The 26,374-nt window shown below is 35.8% G+C and overlaps 1 pseudogene; it reads left to right on the forward strand.

Moving 5' to 3' along the window:
• The first annotated feature begins 16,873 nt into the window (after positions 1-16,873).
• Positions 16,874-24,800, forward strand: LOC103019564 (40S ribosomal protein S24-like; annotated as a pseudogene).
• The last annotated feature ends 1,574 nt before the right edge of the window (positions 24,801-26,374 follow it).

Below are 26,374 nucleotides of genomic sequence, written 5' to 3' on the forward strand. Positions count from 1 at the left end.
CTTTGTCCTCATTTCAAATGTTTTCTTTTCCGGTTTTTTTGAGCTATAAGTAACATATTGAAAGTTTAAGATGTATAACTTATTAATTTGTTACACATATATATTGCAAATAATTACCACCATAGCATCAGCTAACACCTCCATCACATCACATAATTATCATTTCTTCATGGTGTAAATATTTAAGGTCTATTCTCTTAGCAACTGTCAAGTATACAATACAGTATTATTAACTATAATCACCACATTGTACATTAGAACCCCCGAATTTATGCATCTTAGGTTTGAATCATTTGACCAACATCTCCCCATTGCCCCCACTCCCCCCAGCCCCTGGTAACCACCACTATACTCTCTGTTTCTATGAGTTTGGCTTTTTTTGATTCCACATATAAGTGATATCATACAGTACTTGTCTTTCCTCTTGTTACTGATTTTTAGTTTGACACCACTGTGGTCAGAAAAGATGCTAGATATGATTTCAATCTTCTTAAATTTGCTAAGACTTGTTTATGACCTATCACATAATCTATCCTAGAGAATGTTCCATGTGCACTTAAGAAGAATGTGTATTCTACTGCTGGTAGATGGAATATTCTGTACATGTCTGTTAGGTTTGCTCTAAAGTATGGGTCAAGTCCAATGTTTCCTTGTTGATTTTCTGTCTGATTAACCTACCAGCTGTTGAAAGTGGTATGTTGAAGTTCCCTACTATTATTGTATTGTTGTTTATTTGTCCATTCACTGCTGTTAGTATTTGCTTCATATTGTTAGGTGCTCCAATGTTGGATGCATATATATTTATGAATGTGATATCTTCTTGATGTATTAACCCCTTTATTTTTATATAATGATGTCTTTGTCTCTTGTTACCATTTTTGGCTTAAAGTCTATTTTGTCTGACAAAGTATAGCTATCCCTGCTCTCTTTTGGTTTCCACTTGTATGGGATATCTTTTTCCATCTCTTCACATTGAGCCTATGTGTGTCCTTAAAGCTGAAGTGAGCCTCTTGCAGGCAGCATATAGTTGGGTCTTGTTTGTTTTACCCATCCATCCACTTCATGTCTTTTGATTGGAGAATTCAATCAATTTACATTTAGAGTAATTATTCATAGTTAAAAACTTACTATTGCCATCTTATTCTTTTCTGGCCGTTATGTAATTTCCTTGTTCCTTTCTTCCTCACTTGCTGCCTTCCTTCTTGAACTGATGATTTTCCATAGTGGTATGCTTTGATTCTCTTCTCTTTATCTTTTGTGAATCTACTGTAGCTTTTTGCTTTGTGGCTTGTATAAGGCCTACATAAAACATCTTATAGATATAATAGTCTATTTTATGCTGATGACCACATTTTGTATTCTTTGAATTCAGAATTTCTTGGATAAAACTCAAAAAAGTAAGAATATACTGCAAAATAATTATGACCTAGAAAATTAAATTTCAGAATGGCTAATACATCAGTCAAAACATGTGAAATAGAATGGACACAAGGCAGGGAGTGCTGGAAACTTTCAGTTTTTTTTTAATTTGGGAGGTGATTATATTTATGATTGATTAATAATATTCCATTGCCCTGTATATTTATGTTTTATATAGGTCTTTGTATGCATTTTACTTTTTACAATTAAAAGGGACTATTAGAAAGGAAAATACAAAATTGTAAAACTATTTATTACCACTAATAAGAGTCCAGCAAGATGGCCAAAAAATAAGATCAACTTCCCTATGGGCCATTACTTTTCTGGTCAATAGCAACTGCAACTAGACAAGAGCAACTATACACTTAAGATACTTAGAAAAGCATCTAACAGGAAATATTCAAGTCTTACATGAAGAAAACCATAAAAGTACTGAATAACATTTCTTTAAGATTCTGAATAAATGGAGAGGTGTACTACTGAATAGCAAGACACAATGTGATAAACACATATATAAAATAAAACCTTAATTTAAATATCCTAAGACCTTTTTATTTGAATCCTAAAAACAAATAACTTATGATATATGTTATACACATAATATTTGCTTTTACTTATTCAACTTCTTATTATAAAATTTTTCAAATACAAAGAAAAGTAGATATATATAGGCACATTATAAAATAAATAGCCATAAGCTTAACACTTAGACATAACAATTAATATTTAACCATATTTGTTTATATATTTATTTACTGTAATATAATTTAAAAATTAAGGACTTTATGACCTCTGGTCCAAAGTAGTTTAGGATGAATTTCTAAAAACTAGGAATATTTTTCTATACAACCACAATAAAAGTATAATATTTAACAAAATTAATAATAATTCTATTACTCAGTTCATATTCAAATATTCTTAATTATCCTAAAGATAATTTTCATTGCTAATAGGTTCAAACAAGGATCCCTGCAGGATCTGCATGTGGCATTTGGTTGTTGTATATTTTATCTCTTTTAATATAGAGTAGGACTCATATTACTGCACACACACACACACATACAGACACACTTTTTCTTTTCTTGTCATTGACTTAAAGAACAAAACAGGAAAATTATATAAGTTGTCCTATGCTATGAACTATGTTTGAGATTTTTCTGACTGTTTTTTCATGGTCTTGTTTAGCATTTTCTTTTTTTATGCCCACTATTTCCTGAAGAATAGAAGTTAGATATAAAGCCTTGTTTAGACTCAGGTTTAATTTTTTTAGTAGAAATGTTTAATAGGTGACACTGGTTCTACTTTTAGCATCATATTTAGAGATACAAAACATCTGGTTGTCCACTGCTAGTGTTGGTATGGTTGACCATTGGGTTTGCGTGGGGAGAGCCTGATTACTCCACTGCCAAGTTAGATTCTTTCCTTTTGCAACCGTAAAGAAATCCTTAGGCTTGTAATTTGTCACCATGAAATTTTGAGTTTCCCAGCCCTCTCACTTAATGGTTTAGCATGCACTAATAATCTTTGCCTGAATCAATTATTTCAATATGGATTTTTTTTTCTTTAATATGGATTTTTTAAAAAGATTTTTCTAATTGTATTATTTATTCCACATTGATTAGTTGCCATTCTTCAAAAAAAAAATCTGTTTTTAACTGAGACACTTTGGCTTCTCTGAAATTCATTTCTGGTTAGAATAAATGGAAGAATAAATGCTTAATCCTTTCTTTTTAATTACCAATGTATATGTTAAAAAGTTAGTATAATGGTCATCTCTGCTGATAAGAAATAAGGCTTATTTTGTTTTCTTTATGATATCGTTATGGACTGTATCCATGCGTTTCAAATCAATCATAGCCATTTTTCTTTCAGTGATAAAATTGTCCTGCCTTCAGCCAAGGAGCCCTTGGCTTCTATGCTGTTTTGATAAGACTCCATCAGTCCTTGAAAGCCTCTTTGCTTTTTGGTACAACAAGCTCTCCTTGGCTCACTTTTCTCTTCTTTCTTTTTTTTTTTTATAATTTGTTTATTCATTTATTTTATTTTTGGCTGTGTTGGGTCTTTGTTGCTGCGCACGGGCTTTCTCTAGTTGTAGCAAGTGGGGGCTACTCTTCGTTGTGGTGTGCAGGCTTCTCATTGCGGTGGCTTCTCTCGTTGAGGAGCATGGGCTCTAGGCACGCAGGCTCAGTAGTTGTGGCACGCGGGCTCAGTAGTTGTGGCGCACAGGCTCAGTAGTTGTGGCACACGGGTTTAGTTGCTCGGCGGCATGTGGGATCTTCCCCGACCAGGGATTGAACCCGTGTCCCCTGCATTGCAGGCAGATTCTTAACCATTGCACCACCAGGGACGTCCCTTGGCTCACTTTTTTACATTACCTGTTTCATACTTGGAAACTGCCATAGCCTTTAAGGAACCTTGTTATCTGTGGTGAATTATATTTAGAGACCCATATCAGAGTACTAAAAAGGTTCACTGCTAGGGGTAGTTTATTCTCCCTTTCCTGAACAGAGCTAGAAAATATAATTTTTAATTAATAAAAAATCATGAGTTCATATGGTTATTTCCAAAACACATTGAACATTAAATTTTTATTCAGATTATTTTATTTTATACTGATTTCTTTTTGCCTACATAAAAAGTTAAGTAATACTGTTATTAAAATTAAAACAACTAAGTAAAAGTAATACACTGAGCGAAAAAATCATAGTTTTTAAATCCTTAGAATATGTCACTACAAGGTATAGTTATAAGACCACATGGTATCGGCCCAGAATTATTAAATACAGATCAATGAAAGAAAATTAAGATTTAAGAAAGATAAAAAAGGCATTTCAAACCAGGGGTGTTTTAGTCCATTCATGGTGCTATAATAGAATACCATCGATTATGTAGCTTTTAAGCAACAGAAATTTATTTCTCATAGTTCTGGAGGTTAGAAGTTCAAGACCTAGGTGTGGGCAGATTCAGTGTCTGGTGAGGGTCTGCTTCCTGGGTCATAGACAATGGTCTTCTCACTATAACCTCACATGGGAAGGGGGCAAGGGAGCTCTCTTGGGCCTCTTTTTACAAGGACTCTTCCCTCATGACCTAATCATCTACCATAACCTTGGTGGTTAGGATGTCAAGGTATGAATTTTGCAGGGGACACAAACATTCAGTCTATGACAAGCACTGAATATGAGAACATCCAATAAATGGTATACATACGGTCAGCCACACTCAGAAAAAATCTGTTACTCTGTCAAACATATACAAAAATAAATTTCACCTGGATTCAAAAGCTAAAGTATAATAATACAGTATATTAAAAACACTTTCAATCTTAGAGAAAGGAATGCTTTCCTAAACAAGATGTAAAACCCAGATTCAAAAAAGGAAAAGATTAAAGACTACTCGAAACAAAGGTATAAGATACAGGATACTGTGAGAAAATATTTTCAAACACATTATATCATTATATGATAAGGAAGAATTCTTATAAATTAATTTTTAAAGACAAAACTTGAATTTAAAATGGAAAGATGTGGACATGTAACTTACTCAAAAAAAACAAATATCTGAAAAGATGGTCAGCTGCACTAATATTGAAGAAAAAACAAGCTAAAATAAAAGCAAGATACCATTTTTGGCAAAGATATTGACAAAACTTAAAATGATTCAATGTTAGCAAGGGTGTAGGAAGTAGAAATTCTAAAAAAGTTATGGTGGAACTGTAAATTGGAACATCTTTTTTGAAGGGCAGTATGTTAATCAATCAAAATGTTGAATCTTGGGACTTCCCTGGTGGCACAGTGGTTAAGATTGCACTTGCCAATTCAGGGGACATGGGTTTGATCCCTGCTCCGGGAAGGTTGAACATGCCACGGAGCAACTAAGCTCATGAGCCACAACTACTGAGCCTGCGCTCTAGAGCCCACGAGCCACAACTACTGAGCCCATGAGCCACAACTACTGAAGCCCACTTGCCTAGAGCTCGTGCTCTGCAACAAGAGAAGCCACTACAATGAGAAGCCCGCGCACCACAACGAAGAGTAGCCCCCGCTCACCACAACTAGAGAAAGCCTGCACGCAGCAATGAAGACCCAATGCAGCCAAAAAAATTAAATTAAAATAAAAATTTTTAAAAATGTTGACTCTTTATGGCACAGTAGTTTCATTTCTAGTCATCTAACCATTAGAAACACAGAGGCAAAATGATATATGTAAAGGAATAGTCATTAAAGCATTGCTTATTATAATGAAAACTTCTAAACAACTTCATTGTCCATTGATATGTAAATGGTCAAAAATCTGTTGTACATTTATAATAAAAAGAAGATATATGTATACTGATTTAATGAGATATTTATAGCATAGACTATGTATGGTATGAGCCAATTTATTTTTTAAGACATATATGCAAAAATATGCAAATATTGCACATACTCTATGGATATATATACATGAGGACTCAGTTTCTGTCATATGTAGATATGAATAGATAGCATCTCTGTGTAGTGTATGTGACAAGAAGAGAAATAACTAATAGCTAGCAAAAGGATTTGTTTTACAGAGAAAGCAATTATTTTTGGAACAATAACCTGATAAGCACTTGAAATAAATAGCAAAACCCAGAGAATGGATGTTGGTTTATAGCAAGGTTTCAAAGAATGGGGCAATATCCCTGTGCATGACCCAGGACAGCAATATTCCAGAGGAGGCAGGAGGTGGCAGAACAGATGAGAGAGGGTGAGGAATAAGAAGAAAGAATCCAAGAAAGATGAGAGACAGAGGAGGGTGGCCAAACATAAGTGGTGAAGTGATTAAGAAATACTTTAGAGAAGAGAGAATCTCTAAAATGAGATTCTGAGATGTTCGTAGCATTGCTCAAAGGGATCCTTACTGGTGATGTACATCATCCAAAGAAATCTGACATAGCATAAATGTTCTATGTGGGCAAGTTATTGTAAAAAAAAAACCAACAACAACAGTAAACGGGGCTTATGTAACCTCTGGGGAATACAACATAAAATAGCCATGTGTAAAGAAGACACCTGAAAATAAAGTGACAATAAGAACAGTAAGACAATAAGAAGCCCCCAGGCATCCAGAGAAATCTTATTGAAAGAGGTGGAAACATTGCATGGGGTAAAGTTTTAGATCCTTTTGTACAGCTCTCAATGGTCCAGGAGAACCCAGGCAACATTTGATTGTATGTGCTTTTGGATTGCTTGATTTTTTTAAACTATGAAAATGTATTACTACTGTATAAAGAGAAAGGAGGGAGGGAAGGAGGAGGGGAGGAGGGAGGGAGGAGGAGGAAAAAAAGGAAAAAAATACATGGATAGCTGGCATCCAGTAATGAACTAGAACTAGGAGCAAAGCTAGCTAAATAATGTCCAATTATCATTCACCTTCCCTCTACGAGTTCCTCCTTCAACATCCCCATTTCAGTTAATGATATTGCTGCTTAACCAATCACTTCACCTTAAACTTTGCAATCATTTTTCATTCTCCAACCCTACATTCTTCTTCACTTCAATTAGTTGCAATGACCTGATGTATCAACCTTGATTGAAAATTAAAATCCTCTTTCATCTAAAAAAAGGCATCCTCTTCACATCAGATCTTCAGAAGGAAAGTACAAGTTCTACGGAAAAAGAGGTGAGATGTTCACCTAACCAGCCAGATCAGGCATAAGCAGCCTTGGTAATGAAATGGTAACATATAATGCAGGCTGTTCAACCTCATATCCAATCCAGTATCATATCTCCTACATGCAGCCCCTCCTCTCTATTCTGATTGCCACTGTCCTCATTCAACTGGTGTCACCTGGATGATGAACCTTCTTACCTAGACAATGGTAGATGCCTACTAAATATTCTGGCATGTCATCTCTACCCACTTCACTCCATTCTGTGTGAAGATTCTAGGTTAATATTTGTTTCAGTCATGATTCTAGATTGTAAGCCACCAAAACTGACTTGGGCTAACTTAAACAGAAACAGTATTGTACACAGAATATCAGAAGTCCTCAAAGTCAGGTGGAAAGCTAAAGAAACAAGTTCAGGAAATTGGGAAGAATCAAAGAAGGCCAGAAAGTGGGGAATATAGTCAAGAACACGTTTTGAGAAGAGACAGGGGAGGACTCAGCCATTGATGCCATACCACTGGACACTCCTCACTGCCCCAGCTGGATACATTGTCAACATGATAGTTTGCTTTATGTCACTACATCATTCTGTTAATCCCTAAAGTTAAAAAAAATTCATGGGAGTTTAAAATTGGCTGAGTCAAGGCCATGTGGCTCTGGCTTCAAGTGGAGAGAAGAAATGTCTGCCCCCTCTTTGGTTTTCATAGTGGAAAACAGACCTCAGCCTCCAACTAATACCTCATAACAGAGACTTCCCCCAAAATAGGAATGGTGATTAGATTCTGGGTAGCCAAAAAAAACCCCAGTAATGTTAACCACCATCTTCTTTAAAGGAAACCCTTACCTTTGAATTCACATTCCTTACCAGAGGAACTGGTAGAGGGAAGATGAATGATTATTGGACATTATTTAGCTGGTTTTGCTCCTACTTCTAGTTCATTACAGGATGCCAGCCAGCCATGTATTCTTTTACTTTCCCCCCTCCCTCTTTCCCTTCTTTTCATACAATAGTAATACATTTTCATAGTTAAAAAAAAAAAATCAAGGCAATAATCACTCCATCTCCCAAACTCCCTTTTGGCTTTTTCTTCTTTTAATTGATTCTTCACTGACCACTCTTCAGTCCCATTGCACCTTTCAGATAGTTCCTTCTGCTAGTAATGATCCTTCCTTATTTCTACCTGTACAAAAGTTACACCACCTGCAAGACCTCCCCTAGCAAATGCAACCTCTTTCAAAAATCTTCCTTGTTTCCAGATAATCTCTCTGTGGTCCCAACTTATTATACTTACATTCTTCCTAATTTATATTTTAATTATTTGCATGAATTCTATCTCTCCCTCTAGATTGCAACCTCTTTAAGAACAGAGTATGATTTATTTTTCATGTTTTTACAAATATCTTTAATATAGGTGCCAAATAAATGCGGACTGATAGTGCAAATGTAGTACTCAAAAGCAGACCTAAAACATAATACTTCACAAGCAGAAATTGGTTACTGAATTGCTATGGAACAAAAAGACAAGGATGTTATAATAATAGAAATGGCCTCTACTTTAAGAAAGCTTGATGTAAACATATAAATCTGAATTTATGAAACTCTCTCTCTTTATATATTTACCTAACAAAGGTGTTCAGTTTAAAAAAGATTTACTTATAACCTTTAAAAGGTAAACTTGCGGGCTTCCCTGGTGGCGCAGTGGTTGAGAGTCTGCCTGCTGATGCGGGGGACACGGGTTCGAGCCCTGGTCTGGGAGGATCCCACATGCCGCGGAGCAGCTGGGCCCGTGAGCCACAGCTGCTGAGCCTGCGCGTCTGGAGCCTGTGCCCCGCAACGGGAGGGGCCGCGGTGGTGAGAGGCCCGCACACCGCGATGAAGAGCAGTCCCCGCACCGCGATGAGGGGTGGCCCCCACTTGCCGCAACTGGAGAAAGCCCTCGCGCGAACCGAAGATCCAGCACAGCCAAAAATAAATAAATAAATAAATAACTTAAATAAATCTCTTTAAAAAAAAAAAAAAAAAGGTAAACTTGCTAGGAGTATTAAAATATCATTTGAGGGCTTCCCTGGTGGCGCAGTGGTTGGGGGTCTGCCTGCTAGTGCGGGGGACACGGGTTCGGGCCCTGGTCTGGGAGGGTCCCACGTGCCGCGGAGAAGCTGGGCCCGTGGGCCACGGCTGCTGGGCCTGCGCATCTGGAGCCTGTGCCCCGCAGCAGGAGGGGCCGCGATGGTGGGGGGCCCGCGCACCGCGATGAAGAGCGGTCCCCGCACCGCGATGAGGAGTGGCCCCCACTTGCCGTAGCTGGGGAAAGCCCTCGCACAGACCGAAGACCCAACACAGCCAATAAATAAATTAAAAAAAAATATATATGTATCATTTGACTTGCAAAAATATGTTATTTTAAATATCTATTGTATAAAGAAAGGTGCACGTATACATAAATACAAAGGATGAAATCCTTTCATCAAACTCCTACTCTTCCAAAAATATCCTCTCTGGCTCTGTGATCTACAAGTAAACAAGGAGGAAAAAAAATAGAGCTGCTTTAGCAGAAAGCTACAAACGGTGATTGAAGGGTTTGGAAAAAGATCTGTTAAAGGAGGTCAAGAAAATGGATATTATTCAGTTTGAAGATTAAAGGTTGATTTGGGACAATTTAATAACAATCTATAAATACATGAAGGGCTCTCACACAAGGAATAATCACCAGCTACTCTCCAACTCCAATTTGGACCAGAACAAGAGAAAAATTATGTTAGATAAAGGGAAGAATTCTTGAAAGTAAAATCATTTAATACTAAAATGGAAAGCTAAGGAGAGTTGTGCACTCTTGCTGCATGTGAGAGGGCTTTAAAATGTGGCTCAAAGCACACAACCTGCCCAGAGGTAAAAGAATGCATGAGATAACCTTTCAAAGTCTTTTTCAATGTCTGGAGTCAGAATTTTTAAATTTATTTCTCTTTTAGAAAATCTTACTGTTTTTTAAGATTCCCTGTTTCGCCTACGGAAAACTGTATTGAAAGAATAATTTTAGGACTTGGTTATATTCCAATTTTCTCCCACATCCATCTTAAAGTTCTGCCATTTTGATGATTACTTTCTGGCATCTATTTGAGTGTTAAACATTGGGAGAAGGTGAGCAAGAACATACGCAATATAAATTTTGAAATATACTATAGTTAGCTTCCTCTATATTATAGTTCTTGATAAAAGAACTATATATTGATACTTGATAAAAGAGCAACATATATTCTTGATAAAAGAACTAAATATAATATATGACAAAATTTATATTACATATGCTCTTGCTCACCCTCTTCATACCCAAGAATATTCTAGCAAAGCATGACTCCTCCACCTCCATAGCTCTACCTTCTCCCATACCCCAAAGTTGGCTTACATTTGGATCAAAGAACCCCTTCTGCCTCTGTGTTACTTCGCACAAGCTTGTGTGTAACGTTGATACAGATCAAAAAAATTAATAAACGGAGAGATGAAAATAGTGTGGAGATAGCTATGACACAACGAGCCTCAAGGTTAACCATGTTACATCTTACATTAACATTTCTATTTGTTTTCAACTACCTCCATTTTAGCAGAAGAAACTAATCAAGTATGATGAAAGTCTCAGAATTTAAAGAAAACTAGATTTTTTCCTAAAAATCTCTATATACAAACAATGTATTCAATTCAAGGAAGTTAAAGAGTTGTTAAAATAATTTTATCAGTGTATCAGTCAAAGTTCTCCAGAAAAATAGGAGATACACAGAGAGATAGATTTTAAGGAATTGGCTCACAAGATTGTGCGGGCTGGCAAATGTGTGTATCAGGTCAGCTGGCTGGTAATTCAGACAGGAGTTGATGGTGCAGTCTTGAGTCACAAATTTGTAGAGCAGGCTCGCTGGCTGGAAATTCAGGGAGCATTTCTGTGTTACAGTCTTGAGGCACAATTCCTTCTTCTTCAGGAAATCTCAGTTTTTATTCCTAAGGACTTCAACTGACTGGATGAGGCCCACTCATCAAAAGTGGTCTCCTTCATTTAAACTCAACAGATTTTAGGTGCTAATTATATCTACAAAATTACAAGATGCTAATTACATCTTCACAGAAAAATCTAGACTAGTGTTTGACCAAACAACTGGGTACATAGCGTAGCTAAGCGGATGCATTAAAATTTAACCAACACAAATGGGTTTCTTGTTTTTAAACAAGTAGGAGTTTTCACTGGATTTCTTTGTTCTGAAGTCCCTGAATCTCTGCAATGAACTCATCCATGATAATAAGTGTAGGTGATTTGCAAGCAATTCAATTTGTATATTCATTCTTTGTGTATTCATTCATTTAGTCAGCAAATGTTTATTGAGCATTCTATGGCCTGGCACTGTCCTACGTGCTAGGGATATAAAATTCAGAAGCTAGATTCGAGGGAGAAATCAAAAGCTTTACAGACAAGCAAAAGCTAAGAGAATTCAACACCACCAAACCAGCTCTACAACAAATGTTAAAGGAACTTCTCTAAGTGGGAAACACAAGAGAAGAAAAAGACCTACAAAAACAAACCAAAAACAATTAAGAAAATGGTCATAGGAACATACATATTGATAATTACCTTAAATGTGAATGGATTAAATGCTCCAACCAAAAGACACAGCTCACTGAATGGATACAAAAACAAGACCCATATATATGCTGTCTACAAGACATGCACTTCAGACCTAGGGACACAGATAGACTGAAACTGAGGGGATGGAAAAAGATATTCCATGCAAATGGAAACCAAAAGAAAGCTGGAGTAGCAATACTCATGTCATATAAAATAAACTTTAAAATAAAGAATGTTACAAGAGACAAGGAAGGACACTACATAATGCTCAAGGGATCAATCCAAGAAGAAGACATAACAATTATAAATATATACGCACCCAACATAGGAGCACCTCAATACACAAGGCAAATGCTAACAGCTATAAAAGAGGAAATCGACAGTAACACAATAATAGTGGGGGACTTTAACACCTCACGTACACCAATGGACAGATCATCCAGACAGAAAATTAATAAGGAAACACAAGCTTTAAATGACACAATAGACCACATAGATTTAATTGATATTTATAGGACATTCCATGTGAAAACAGCAGATTACACTTTCTTCTCAAGTGCACACAGAACATTCTCCAGGATAGATCACAACCAGGGTCACAAATCAAGCCTTGGCAAATTTAAGAAAATTGAAATCATATCAAGCATCTTTTCTGACCACAATGCTATGAGATTAGAAATAAATTCCAGGGGAAAAAATGTAAAAAACACAAGCACATGGAGGCTAAACAATACATTACTAAATAACCAAGAGATCACTGAAGAAATCAAAGAGGAAATCAGAAAAATACCTAGAGACAAATGACAATGAAAACACGGTGATCCAAAACCTATGGAATGCAGCAAAAGCAGTTCTAAGAGGGAAGTTTATAGCAATACAATCCTATCTCAAAAAACAAGAAAAATCTCAAACAATCTAATCTTACACTTAAACGAACTAGAGAAAGAAGAACAAACAAAACCCAAAGATAGCAGAAGGAAAGAAATCATAAAGATCAGAACAGAAATAAATGAAATAGAAACAAAAAAAACAATAGCAAAGATCAATAAAACTAAAAGCTGGTTCTTTGAGAAGATAAACAAAACTGATAAACCTTTACCCAGACTCATCAAGAAAAAAAGGAAGAACTCAAATCAACAGAATTAGAAATGAAAAAGGAGTAGTTACAACAGACACCACAGAAATACAAAGTATCATAAGAGACTACTATAAGCAACTCTATGCCAATAAAATGGAAAACCTGGAAGAAATGGACAAATTCTTGGAAAGATACAATTTTCCAAGACTGAACCAGGAAGAAACAGAAAATATGAACAGACCAATCACAAGTAATGAAATTGAAACTGTGATTAAAAATCTTCCAACAAACAAAAGTTCAGGACCAGATGGCTTCACAGGTGAATTCTATCAAACATTTAGAGAAGAGCTAACACCATCCTTCTCAAACTCTTCCAAAAAAAATTGCAGAGGAAGGAACACTCCCAAACTCATTCTATGAGGCCACCATCACCTTGGTACCAAAACCAGACAAAGATACTACAAAAAAAGAAAATTACAGACCAATATCACTGATGAATATAGATGCAAAAATCCTCAACAAAATACTAGCAAAGAGAATCCAACAACACATTAAAAGGATCATACACCATGATTAAGTGGGATTTATCCCAGGTATGTAAGGATTCTTCAATATACACAAATCGATCAATGTGATACACCATATTAACAAACTGAAGAATAAAAACCACGTGATCATCTCAATAGATGCAGAAAAAGCTTTTGACAAAATTCAACAGCCATTTATGATAAAAACTCTCCAGAAAGTGGGCATAGAGGGAACCTGCCTTAACATAATAAAGGCCATATATGACAAACATCATTCTCAATGGTGAAAAACTGAAAGCATTTCCTCTAAGATCAGGAACAAGACAAGGATGTCCACTCTCTCCACAATTATTCAACATAGTTTTGGAAGTCCTAGCCATGGCAATCAGAGAAGAAAAAGAAAGAAAAGGAATACAAATTGGAAAAGAAGAAGTAAAACTGTCACTGTTTGCAGATGACATGATACTATACATAGAGAATCCTAAAGATGCCACCAGAAAACTACTAGAGCTAATCAATGAATTTGGTAAAGTTGCAGGATACAAAATTAATGCACAGAAATCTCTTGCATTCCTATACACTAACAAAGAGAGATCAGAAAGAGAAATTAAGGAAACAATCCCATTCACTACTGCAACAAAAAGACTAAAATACCTAGGAATAAACCTACCTAAGGAGGTAAAAGACCTGTACTCAGAAAACTATAAGACACTGATGAAAGAAATCAAAGATGACACAAACAGATGGTGAGATATGCCATGTTCTTGGATTAGAAGAATCAACATTGTGAAAATGACTATACTACCCAAAGCAATCTACAGATACAATGCAATCCCTATCAAATTACCAATGGCATTTTTTACAGAACTATAACAAAAAAATTTCACAATTTGTATGGAAACACAAAAGACCCCGAATAGCCAAAGCAATCTTGAGGGGAAAAAAATGGAGCTGGAGGAATCAGACTCCCTGACTTCAGACTATACTACAAAGCTACATTAATCAAGACAATATGGTACTGGCACAAAAACAGAAATATAGATCAGTGGAAAAGGATAGAAAGCCCAGAGATAAACCCACGCACCTACGGTCAACTAAGCTATGACAAAGGAGGCAAGGATATACAACGGAGAAAAGACAGCCTCTTCAATAAGTGGTGCTGGGAAAACTGGATAGCTACATGTAAAAGAATGAAATTAGAACACTCCCTAACACCATACACAAAAATAAACTCAAAATGGATTAAAGACCTGAATGTGAGACCGGATACTCTAAAACTCTTAGAGGAAAACATAGGAAGAACAGTCTTTGACATAAATCACAGCAAGATCTTTTTTGACCCACCTCCTAGAGTAATGGAAATAAAACAAAAATAAACAAATGGGACCTAATGAAACTTAAAAACTTTTGCATAGCAAAGGAAAGTATAAACAAGAAGAAAAGGCAACCCTCAGAACAGGAGAAAATATTTGCAAATAAATCAATGGACAAAGGATTATCACCAAAATATATAAACAGCTCATGCAGCTCAATATTAAAAAAACAAACAACCCCATCAAAAAATGGGCAGAAGATCTAAATAGACATTTCTCCAAAGAAGACATACAGATGGCCAAGAGGTAAGTCAGAAAGGGAAAAATGTTGTATATTAACACGTATATGTGGAATCTAGAAAAATAGTACAGATGAACTGGTTTGCAAGGCAGAAATAGAGACACAAATGTAGAGAACAAACGTATGGACACTAAGGAGGGAAAGTGGGGGGGTGGGGGTGGGATGAACTGGGCAACTGGGATTGACATATATACACTAGTATGTGTAAAATAGATAACTAATAAAAACCTGCTGTATTTAAAAAAAAGAAAAAAAGAAATGCAGAAGCTAGACAAGGCCCTTGTCATCATGGACCTTATATTTATCTTGTTTAGAGTAGTTACTACCACTCAATATTATACTTTATATCTACTTGCTTATTTATTATTTTAACCCCACAGTAATATCAATATCAATAAGCTGGGGACATTATCTGGGTTTTTTTTATTGGTTTATGCCCAGCACATCCAGTTTCAGGTAGATAATAGGTAATCAAGACATGTGCTAAATGAATTAATGAATGGTCCAGTACATCTTGCAGATGATAAATCAAAGACCCAGAGAAGTTGACTTATTTAAAGTCATACAATTTTAATTATTCAACCAGGAATAGGTCACAAATATCCAGGCTCAAATATCTTTCAATAAACCACACATATAAAAGGTACATTCAATAAACATTTGTAAAAACCATGTTGATTTATGAAAATAATGGTCCCAACAAAGAGCAATTACACTGATGAATTAGTCCAAGAGTATCATTCATTTTTCATCATATTCCTTCCTCCACTAATTTAATGTCTATTTGACCACTTTCTTCAATCTTGAATTTAAAAATATAGCCTTGGGACTTCCCTGGTGGCACAGTGGTTAAGAATCTGCCTGCCAATGCAGGGACACAGGTTCAAGCCCTGGTCCAGGAAGATCCCACATGCCACGGAGCAACTAAGCCCGTGCACGACAACTACTGAGGCTACACTCTGGAGCCCTCCAGCCACATCTACTGAGTCTGTGTGCCACAACTAATGAAGCCCACACACCTAGAGCCCATGCTCCGCTACAAGAGAAGCCACCCCAATGAGAGGTGTGTGCAGTGCATGGAAGAGTAACCCCTGCTCGCTGCAACTAGAGAAAGCCCGCACACAGCAACAAAGACCAACACAGCCAAAAATACATAAATAAAAATAAAAATAAATTTGTAAAATAAAGTTTTTTTAAATTAAAAAAATAAAAAGACAGCCTTGGTATTTTAGAACAAAGGTATAATAACTAGAACTCCACTGACAACTGCAAATTAGTACAAAGAGTTTGAGTCCTAATATAAATAAATTACTCTATCAACCTACACTGCCTAACTTTGATACACATAGTTTAGAACTTAAACTAAACTGTAATAGCTTGATCGCAAGTTTTCTCCAACAATAACCCTGCTTTCCTATTGGAAATTCATTTCATGAGGTGGAAATGGAAAAAGTACTCAAACTTCTACATTCCCTTTTGCACCCTGGGAGCAGGGAGGGGACCACACTCAGAACAAGTCATGCAAAGTACTCCAGAAATTGTTTCAAAGAAGCTATACGGCCTGAGTAGGGCTGATCAGAGGCCATCTATGAGGTTCCTCTAAGGCCAGTAAGTATAAGAACCCAAACAGTTGAAGCTGCTGGCAACGATCTTTTCAATCATGTGGAGAGAACTAGCCTATAAACAAAGTCATTTTAGTAGAGAGAAAAACTGAAAAATGGGAGAATGAGAAACCTAATAATATACCTTGAGGGTCCAGATCCAGTTGTGCCTGAATTTCAGATGTTCAATTACATGGGTCAATAAGTATGTTTTTTTATTTAAGAACATTAACAAGAAAAGCTCTGATAAATATAGTACTACAAGTGTAAGCTCTATAAATGTTGAGATTTTGATTCACTGCTATATCACCAGCATCTACAATGGTACCTTATCATCTAGAAGGCAATCAATAAACATTTGAAATAAAGGATCCAGTGTCCATGGTGTCTAAGTCACCATGGTTAAAAAGTGCAAAGAAAGTCAAGCCAAGATCACTGTCACTGATGTAAATCACACAGCCCAAAAGCACTACCACGCACTGCTATCTGTTATCTCATTCATCTTAACAACACAGGAGATAGTCATTATTATCCTCATTTCACAAATGAGGAAATTGAACTCAGAGAGGCTAATTAATTTGCCCAAGGTCATACAGTAAACGATGGAGTGGGGATTGAATCTCAGGTGTTCTGTCTGACTCTAATGTCTACATGTGTGTCTATAATTACAATACTATATTATTTTATTTTAAGAATATTTTTTATCAATGTCATTAGTCATTTGACACAACAGAGCAACTTTAACCCAACTTTTTATTTTTAAATACAAATTTCAAAGAACTAAAGGTCAAACGACTTGTACCAAATCAAGCAGCAAGAATAAAAAGGCTGTAAATAGATGACAATATTCACCACTTGCTGTTTAAGCCTATCTTAATCAATTTTAGCTGCTATAATAGAATACCATAGACTGGAGAGCTTAAATAGCAAACATTTATTTCTCACAGTTCTGGAGGCTGGGAAGTCCATGATTAAGGTGTTGGCAGATCCAGTGTCAGATGAAAGCCTGCAACCCCTTTTACTGATGGCCACTTTTTTGTTGTATCCTTACATGGGAGAGAGAGAGAGAGTAAGCAAGCTGTGGTGTCTCTTCTTATGAGGGAACTAACACCATTCACGAGGGCTCCCAAAGGCCGCCAAACCTAATACCATCACATTGGACGTTACAATTTCAATATAAAAATTTTGAGGGGACACAAACATTCAGTTCATAACAAGCCCCCTGGATCATATACATGTCAAGCCATTTTCTAAGCACTAAAATAAAAGAATACACTGAAAGCTAAATTACATACAAAGAATGTTCTTGGCCACTAATGGAAGATTAGATTTAGGACATCACTTAAAAGTAGTAAAAAGTTGACTAATATTAGTGGGTAGCTCTTCCCATAGGCCTATACCCAAATGTATGAATGTTTACAGGCAATTTGGTGATTTTGAATATGATTGTGTACAATTTGCCATCACTCCCATCGTATAAATATTTGTGTCTCTCATTATTGAAGTTGAGGTCAAGAATTTTGGTTCCAAAAGATATATGATAGCCTTCTAGTATCAAATCTTTCCAGTTCTCCTCCTAAAACTCACATGCAGCAAAGGGAATAATAAAGTTGAAAAATTATTACCTTTTAGCAAAAGTAGGAGACAGAGAAAAATCCAAAATTCACTAGGTATCTGCAAGCATGGCCAAACACTCCTCAAAATAGCAAAATTGACTGGGGGACCTAAGACAGAACACTCAGAAAATATAAGGGTAGAAAAAGAAGTATAAAGTTAACATATGTAGAGAGACTAATGAAAAGTTAGGGTTGTAAAAGGTGGCTAAAGATCAAAAAAATCATCAGCAAATATTCAACCCAAGATAGACAGAACCTCACACGAATGGGAAATGCTATAAGTTGGTCAAACAAAAAATAAACTAGAAAACATAGAATATCAATAAACTCCAGATTCTGGGTAAATACTACTCAAGATACAACCAACCAGAACAGAACCAGAGAAAGAGGCAAATGGGCATCAGGATAAAACAGGAAGTTCTAGGTCTTGGGCCAGAAAGACTTCAGAAATTTCCCACAAATAACCAGTTCCAGAAGGAGAGAGCCTTACACTAAAAGGAAACTTGTAGAGCAGCCTCCTGAATAAACAGAACAGAACTGCCGAGGCAGTGAAAGCAGGGAAGAGAGAAAATCTTGATGGATGATGCCGAACAACTGGTAAAGTGAACCCCTCGCCTTGTAAGTCAAAGGCTGAGAGGAGACGTGGCACCCAGAAAGAAGGGCTATATTTTCAATACCTGACTCAGGCTGCAGAGGAGAGAAGCCTTGAATAATGAAACCTGGAAAGTCCTTTTTCGATTAAATCCACCCTAAAATAATCTCCTATCACTAGTTCAGGAAAATCCATCTGATTCAAAATACATAACATAAAATAAATTTGGTCTGGTTCCCTATAAGCAAAGGATGAAAATGAGTAACTAAATTTTTCAACAACTAATGAAAACTCATCAAAAATTTTTGTTTTGAAGCAGATGAAAATTTTAACATAACATTCCCAAGTGAACTTTTTAAAACACACTCCTTCAGGAAGCAACAGCAGTTATGAAAGAACATAAAACAGAAATGGGAGAATTCATAGGAAAAAGAACCAGAAAATAGAAGCATATGCAGAATTCAAGAAAAATCTGAAAAAAATACAATTTTAGAAATAAAGACAAAGTTATAAGAGCCACAACAGAAAGTAGACACTACAGAATGATCAGTAACAGAGTATTTTTTTTAAGTTAAATGTGAATAAAATGAAACAGATATTGAAAAAGAGAAGAAAGGTCTGGAGAGAAGCAGATAGACATAGAAGAGAAGGAAATCCAACATGTATTTGAATCCCTGAAAAAAAGACCAAGATAAGGGAATAAAGTAATATTCAAAAGTTTAATTAAGAAAATTATCTGTGACAGTTTAAAAAAAGACATTAAATGAAGAATAAATGTCCTGAAATGGCACACTATGTACCTGGATAAACACCCAGGCCAACATCAAATATTTCCCAGTAAAAGTATTAGAAATCAAACAGAAAGATAGATTGTTTGGGCATTCAGCAAACAGATCAAGACATGCATAATACATAGAAAAACAGAACAGGACTCAGAGGCAAAAAATATACAAATCAATTATCACTGCAAAGTAAAGGAGCTGTTACAGTGGAGGATTACTGGACTGAATGTCAATATTATGACATAGTATGAGTGTGTTTCGTGTTTGGTATTGCAATCATTGTCGCTTTTGTTGTGCTCATCCATTTACAATGCTTGGTGTCAGTTTATTTACCTCTTGTAAAAATAAAATACAGTGTGTGTGTGTGAAAAAAAATAAAAAATAAATAAAATCCAAAAAAAGAAAAAAGAAATCCAATTACATGTTTCAAGAAAGCAGTTAGACAGATGTGTAGGGAATGCAGGAGAGAAGTCTAGGCCAGATACACAATTTGGAAGTCAACAGTATATAGATGGAAATTTAAGCCATAAAACAGGACTTTTTCTTTTACTCTGAAAGGATGAATGATTCACTAATCTTTTATATGTAAAATTATAATCCTCATTTAAGTGTGTATTAAAAACTGCCCTTCAATCTGAATGCCCTTACACTAACTGCTTTCGGGAGTGTTATGTTTTATAGAGCATTGTTTTTCCATAATAGAATATTGCCTAACCTAGATTAATAGAGCTGTGAACACAGACAAAAATATATGGTACAATAAAATTATGTAACTCATTCATTTCAAAAAAAAATAAAAAGAATAGCATCAAATTTCTCACTGCAACATCAACACCAAAAAACAGCAAATACCTACAAGTTACTCAAAAGGAAAATACAAGATGAGCATTTTATTTACATCTAAGATTCCCTTTAAGTATAGAGGTATGAAAGAACCCAGGGAATATTTCTCCAATTGCCCTTTCTGGGGAATCTATTATGGAATGATCTCTAGACAATCAAGAATTTATTGGAGAAACTTTGCTGAAAGGAATGATCATGCACAATAATTATACTTTAAAAAACTGAGACTAAAATGTGGGGATAAGAATGAAAGACTAGCATGCAAATATTAAATATGATCTGGCAATATAAAAATAGCACAAACTAGAGTGATGTCAGCAAATGGCAGAAGTGTCCAGCTTTCATTCCCCCACAGAAACACTATTTTAACAACCAGACATGGAAAAAAATATCTTCATGAGAGCAATGGAATCCAGGTGAGAGATTACAGCAAACAAGTGGAGCACAGAAATGAGAATAGATGCACTCAAGAGAGTAGGAAGGACAGTTTCACTTTACCTGCATCACTGCTTTTTCAAAAGTGCACAGTGCAGTGTCAAGAGTGATCCCTTTAGCCTGGGAAGTCTCTCATGGGGGAAAGAAAGTAAAGCGGGCATCCAACTTTATGATAGACCCAGGCTCCAGGCCCACAGCCAGAGATATCAATACGAGGCCCATCCACCTGCAGATACTAGTACAGAGCCAACCTGACTGCAGATACCAGCACAAGCCCTACCCATGGAATTTGGTACCTGGCCCACTCACAGACCCCAGCACCAGGCCCACCTGTGAACCCTGGCACATGCCCACCAACCCAGAGACCCCAACAGCAGGCCCACTCATGGACTCTACCTGCCAGACTGCCAAGGATCTCCAGCTGAGCTGACTGGTTAAGGTTTTTCCCTGCCAAAGCCAGTCTATACATACTGGAAGAGGACATTACTCCTTCAAATGTATAGGTACCAAAGCAAAGCTAAAAGGATCATAAAGAATCAGGGAACCATGAAACTACCAAAGAAACAAAATAAAGCTCTAACAGTCAAACCTAAAAAAAAAGTTTTTTTAATAATAAATAAATAAGTAAAAATTAAAAATTAAAAAATTTAAATAGATAATAAAAATTAAAAATAATTTTTTTAAAAATTAAAAAAAAAATTTAAAAAGGAGATCTGTGAACTTCCTGAAGAGAATTAAAAATAATTGTCTTAAGGAAGCTCAGTGAGCTAGATGAAAACACAGATAGACAATGAAACAAAATCAAGGAAACAATATATGAAATCAGAAGTTCAACAAAGAAATAGAAATCATAAAAAAGAAAGAAACAGAAATTGTGAGCTGAAGAATACAATGACCAAATTGAAAAATTCAGTACAAAGTTTCAACCACAGACTTGATCAAGCCAAAGAAAGAACCACTTAGCTCAAAAGCAAATTATCTGAAATTACACAGTAAGAGGAACAAAAAGAAAAAGTATAAAAAAGAGTGAAGAAAGCCTATGGGAATTATAGGATACCATCAAAACAATCAATGTACACATTATGGAAGTCCCAGATGGAGACGAGAAAGTCACAAGGGTATAATCTTATTTAAAGAAATAAAGACTGAAAAATTCCCAAATCTGGGGAGAGAAATGGAAATAAAATTTATGAAGCCTAAAAGACTCCAAAGAGGTTAAAATGAAAGAAATCTACAATGAGAAACATTAAAATTAAACCATCAAAAGTCAAACACAGAGAATTGTGAAGTCAGGAAAAGTGACTCATCACATACAAGGAAACGCCCAAAAGACTATCAGTGGATTTCTCAGCAGAAACCTTGCAGTCCAGGAAAAGAGTGGGATGATATTCAAAGTGCTGAAAGGAAAAAATGGCCAACCAAGAATATTATACATGGAAATTTATCCTTTAAAATTGAAGAAGAGATAAAGACTTTCCCAGAAAAACAAAAACTGAGGGAGTTCATCATCACTAGACCTGCCTTGAATAAAAGGTTAAAGGGAGTTCTTCAAGTTGAAAGAAAAGTACACTAAACAGAAACACAAAAGCACATGAAAGTATATATCTCTCTGGTAATGGTAAATATTTAGAGAAGTACAGAATAATGTAATACTGTAGGAGTGGTGAATAAATCACTTTTAACCCCAGTACAAAAGTTAAAAGACAAAAGTATTAAGAATAACTATAATCACAAAAATCGGTTAATGGATACATCATATAAAAAGAAGTAAATTCTGGCATCAAAAATATAAAGTGTGGGGCTTCCCTGGTGGCGCAGTGGTTGAGAGTCTGCCTGCCGGTGTGGGGACGTAGGTTCGAGCCCTGGTCTGGGAGGATCCCACATGCCGCGGAGCAACTGGGCCCATGAGCCACAATTACTGAGCCTGTGCATCTGGAGCCTGTGCTCCGCATCAAGAGAGGCCGCAGTGGTGAGGGGCCCGCGCACCGTGATGAAGAGTGGCCCCCACTTGCCGCAACTGGAGAAAGCCCTCGCACAGAAACGAAGACCCAACACAGCCATAAATAAATAAATAAATAAATAAAAATTGTATAACTTTAAAAAAAAAAAGAAGAATAAACAAAACTGAAACTAAATTTATAAAAAAAAAAAAAATATATATATATATATATATATATATATATATATATATATATATATATATATAAAGTGTAAGGAGGAATACATGTGTAGATTTAAAAACTAACAAAAAACTCATTTTTATTCTACATACCAGATGACAGTTCATGTATCTTTCTTTCACAAACTTCACTTTATACTTTTTAACCTTCAATTCTGTTGCCTTGCAAGAGAAAGATGTGGGATTTAAATTTTTTAATTTTAGAATATGTTATTAGCTGAATAAATAGAGGCTACTCACTTACTAAAAATTGATTTTGCTTTGAGAGAATGTGTACAGTTTTTGTAAGCAGTTGAAATTAAGTTGTTATCAGTTTAAATTAGGCTATGATAACAATAAGCCTCATGGTAAACACAATGAAAAAACTTATAGTAGATACAAAAAAGGTAATGAGAAAAAAAATCAGATCATCAAAACACAAGGAAGGACAGCAAGAAAAGAAGTGAGAAACAAAAGAACTATGAAACATACAGAAAACAAAAAATTTCCTTTTATCAATGTTTCATAGTTTTCAGCAAATAGATCTTTCACCTCCTTGGTTAAGTTTATCCTAGGTATTTTGGTTTTTTGATGCAATTTTAAAGGATTGGGGGTTTTTTACTTTCTCTTTCTGATATTTCAATATTAGTGTATAGAAATACAACAGATTTCTGTATATTACTCTTATATCCTACAACCTTGCTGAATTCATTTATTAGTTCTAATAGTTTTTGGGTGGAGACTTTACAGTTCTCTACATAGAGTATGATGTTATCTGCAAATAGTGACAGTTTTACCTCTTCCTTTCCAATTTGCATATCTTTTATTTCTTTTTATTGTCTGATTGCTATGGCTAGGACTTCCAATACTATGTTGAATACAAGCAGTAAGAGTGGGCATCCTTGTCTTGTCCCTGAATTTAGTAGGAAGGCTTTCAGCTTTTCACCATTGAGTATTATGTTGGCTGTGGGTTTGTCATAAATGGCTTTTATTTTGGTGAGATATGTTCCCTCTATACTCACTTTGGTGAGAGTTTTTATCATGAATGAAGGTTGAACTTTATCAAATGCTTTTTCTGCATCTATTGAGATGATTGTATGGTTTTTGGCTTTTCTTCTGCTAATATGGTGTATCACAATGGTTGATTTGCACATGTTAAATCATCCTTGTGACCCTGGGATGAACCCAACTTGATCACAGTGTATTATCCTTTTTATGTATTTGGATTCGGTTTGCTAATATTTTGTTGAGGATTTTTGCATCTATATTCATCAAAGATATTGGCCTGCAATTTTCTTTTCTTGAAGTGTCTTTGTCAGGCCTTGGTATCAGGGTGATGGTGGCTTCATAGAATGAATTTGGGAGTGTTCCTTTCTTTTCAATCTTTTGGAATAGTTTGAGCAGGAAAAGTGTAAGTCCTTCTTTGTATGTTTGGTAGAATTCCCCAGTGAAGCAAACCAGATTCACTAGCACATTAAAAACATCATGATCAGCCACCATCATGAATGACAAGTAACTATCCAGACCAGGAAGATCATGACCAACTGACTACTTCAGCAGAAACAAATGGTCATCGATGTCCTTCACTGTGGGAAGGCAACAGTACCTAAGACAGAAATTCGGGAAAAACTAGCCAAAATGTACAAGACCACACCAGATGTCATCTTTGTATTTAGATTCAGAACCCATTTTGGTGGTGGCAAGACAACTGGCTTTGGCATGATTTACAATTCCTTGGATTATGCAAAGAAGAATGAGCCCAAACACAGGCTTGCAAGACATGGCCTGAATGAGAAGAAAAAGACCTCAAGAAAGCAGCAAAAGGAACACAAGAACAGAATGAAGAAAGTCAGGGGGACTGCAAAGACCATTGTTGGTGTTGGCAAAAAGAAGGAGTAAAGATTCTGCAGTGACTGTATCTGTGGTGATTGTGCAGATATTTCATGAGAGAATTAATAAACTAAGACCTTTAAAAAAAATCATATACCATGACCCAGTGGGATTTATTCCTGGGATGAAAAGATGGTTCAAAATACACAAAATAATCAATATGATACTTTAACAGAATGAAAGATAAAAACCAAATAATCATCTCAATAGATGCATAAAAGGCATTTAACAAAATTCAACATCCTTTTATGATAAAAACCCTCAACAAATTAAGTATAGAATAAACTTATCTCAACACAATAAAGTCCATATATAAGAAGCCCACAGTTAACATCATACTTAATGGTAAAAATTGAAAGCTCTTCCTCCAAGATCAGGAACAAGGCATTGAATGTTCACTCTCACCACTTCCATTCAACATAGTACTAGGCATTTTGGCCAGAGCAATTTGACAAGAAAAAAAAAAAAAAAGGTTCTCCAATTGAGAAAGGAAAAAGTAAAATTATCTCTCTTTGCAGATGACATGATCTAACATGTGAACACCCTAAAGACAGCACAAAAAATACTGCTAGAATAATGAATTCAACAAAGTTGCAAGATATGAAATCAATGTACAAATATCAGTTGCACTGCTATACACCAACAACAAAGTATCCAAAAAGAAAAGTAAGAAAATACTCCATTTATAATAGCACCCAAAAAAGAAAGAATAAACTAAGGAATAAGCTTAAACAAGGAAGTGGGGACTTCCCTGGTGACACAGTGGTTAAGAATCCGCTTGCCAATGTAGGGGACATGGGTTCGATCCCTGGTCCAGGAAGATCCCACATGCCACAGAGCAACTAAGGCCATGTGCCACAACTACTGAGCCTGTACTGAGCCCATGAGCTACAACTACCAAGCCAGCACACCACAACTATTGAAGCCCGTGTGCCTAGAGTCCGTGCTCTGCAACAAGAAGCCACCACAATGAGAAGTCCGTGCACTGCAATGAAGAGTAGACCCCGCTCGTCACAACTAGAGAAAGCCTGCCTGCAGCAACGAAGACCCAACGCAGCCAAAAATAAATAAATAAATAAATAAATAAATAAGTGTGTAAGCTTAAACAAGGAAGTGAAAAACTTGCACACTAAAAATTATAAAACACCGATGAAAAAAATTAAAGTAGACACAACTAAATGGAAAGACATCTCATGTTCATGGATTAGAAGAATTATTGCTAAAATGTCCATTCTATCCAAAGAAATCTACAGACTCAATGCAGTTCCTATCAGAATGTCAATGGCATTCCTCACAGAAGCAGAAAAAAATATCCTAATATTCATATGGAATCAAAAAACACCCTGAATAGCCAAAGCAATTTTGAGCAAGAAAAACAAAGTTTGAAGGCATCACACTTCCTGGTTTCAAAATTTTAACAAAACTAGAGCAGTCAAAAGAGAATAGTACTGACATAAAAGATATATAGGCCAATAGAACAGAATAGAGAACTCAGAAATAAACCCATCTATATAGCCAACCCATCTTTGAAGAGAGTGCCAAGAATATACAATGGAGAAAGAATAGTTTATTCAATAAATGGT

This window comes from Balaenoptera acutorostrata, chromosome 7 (genome assembly GCF_949987535.1).
Source record: "Balaenoptera acutorostrata chromosome 7, mBalAcu1.1, whole genome shotgun sequence".
Taxonomy (NCBI): domain Eukaryota; kingdom Metazoa; phylum Chordata; class Mammalia; order Artiodactyla; family Balaenopteridae; genus Balaenoptera; species Balaenoptera acutorostrata.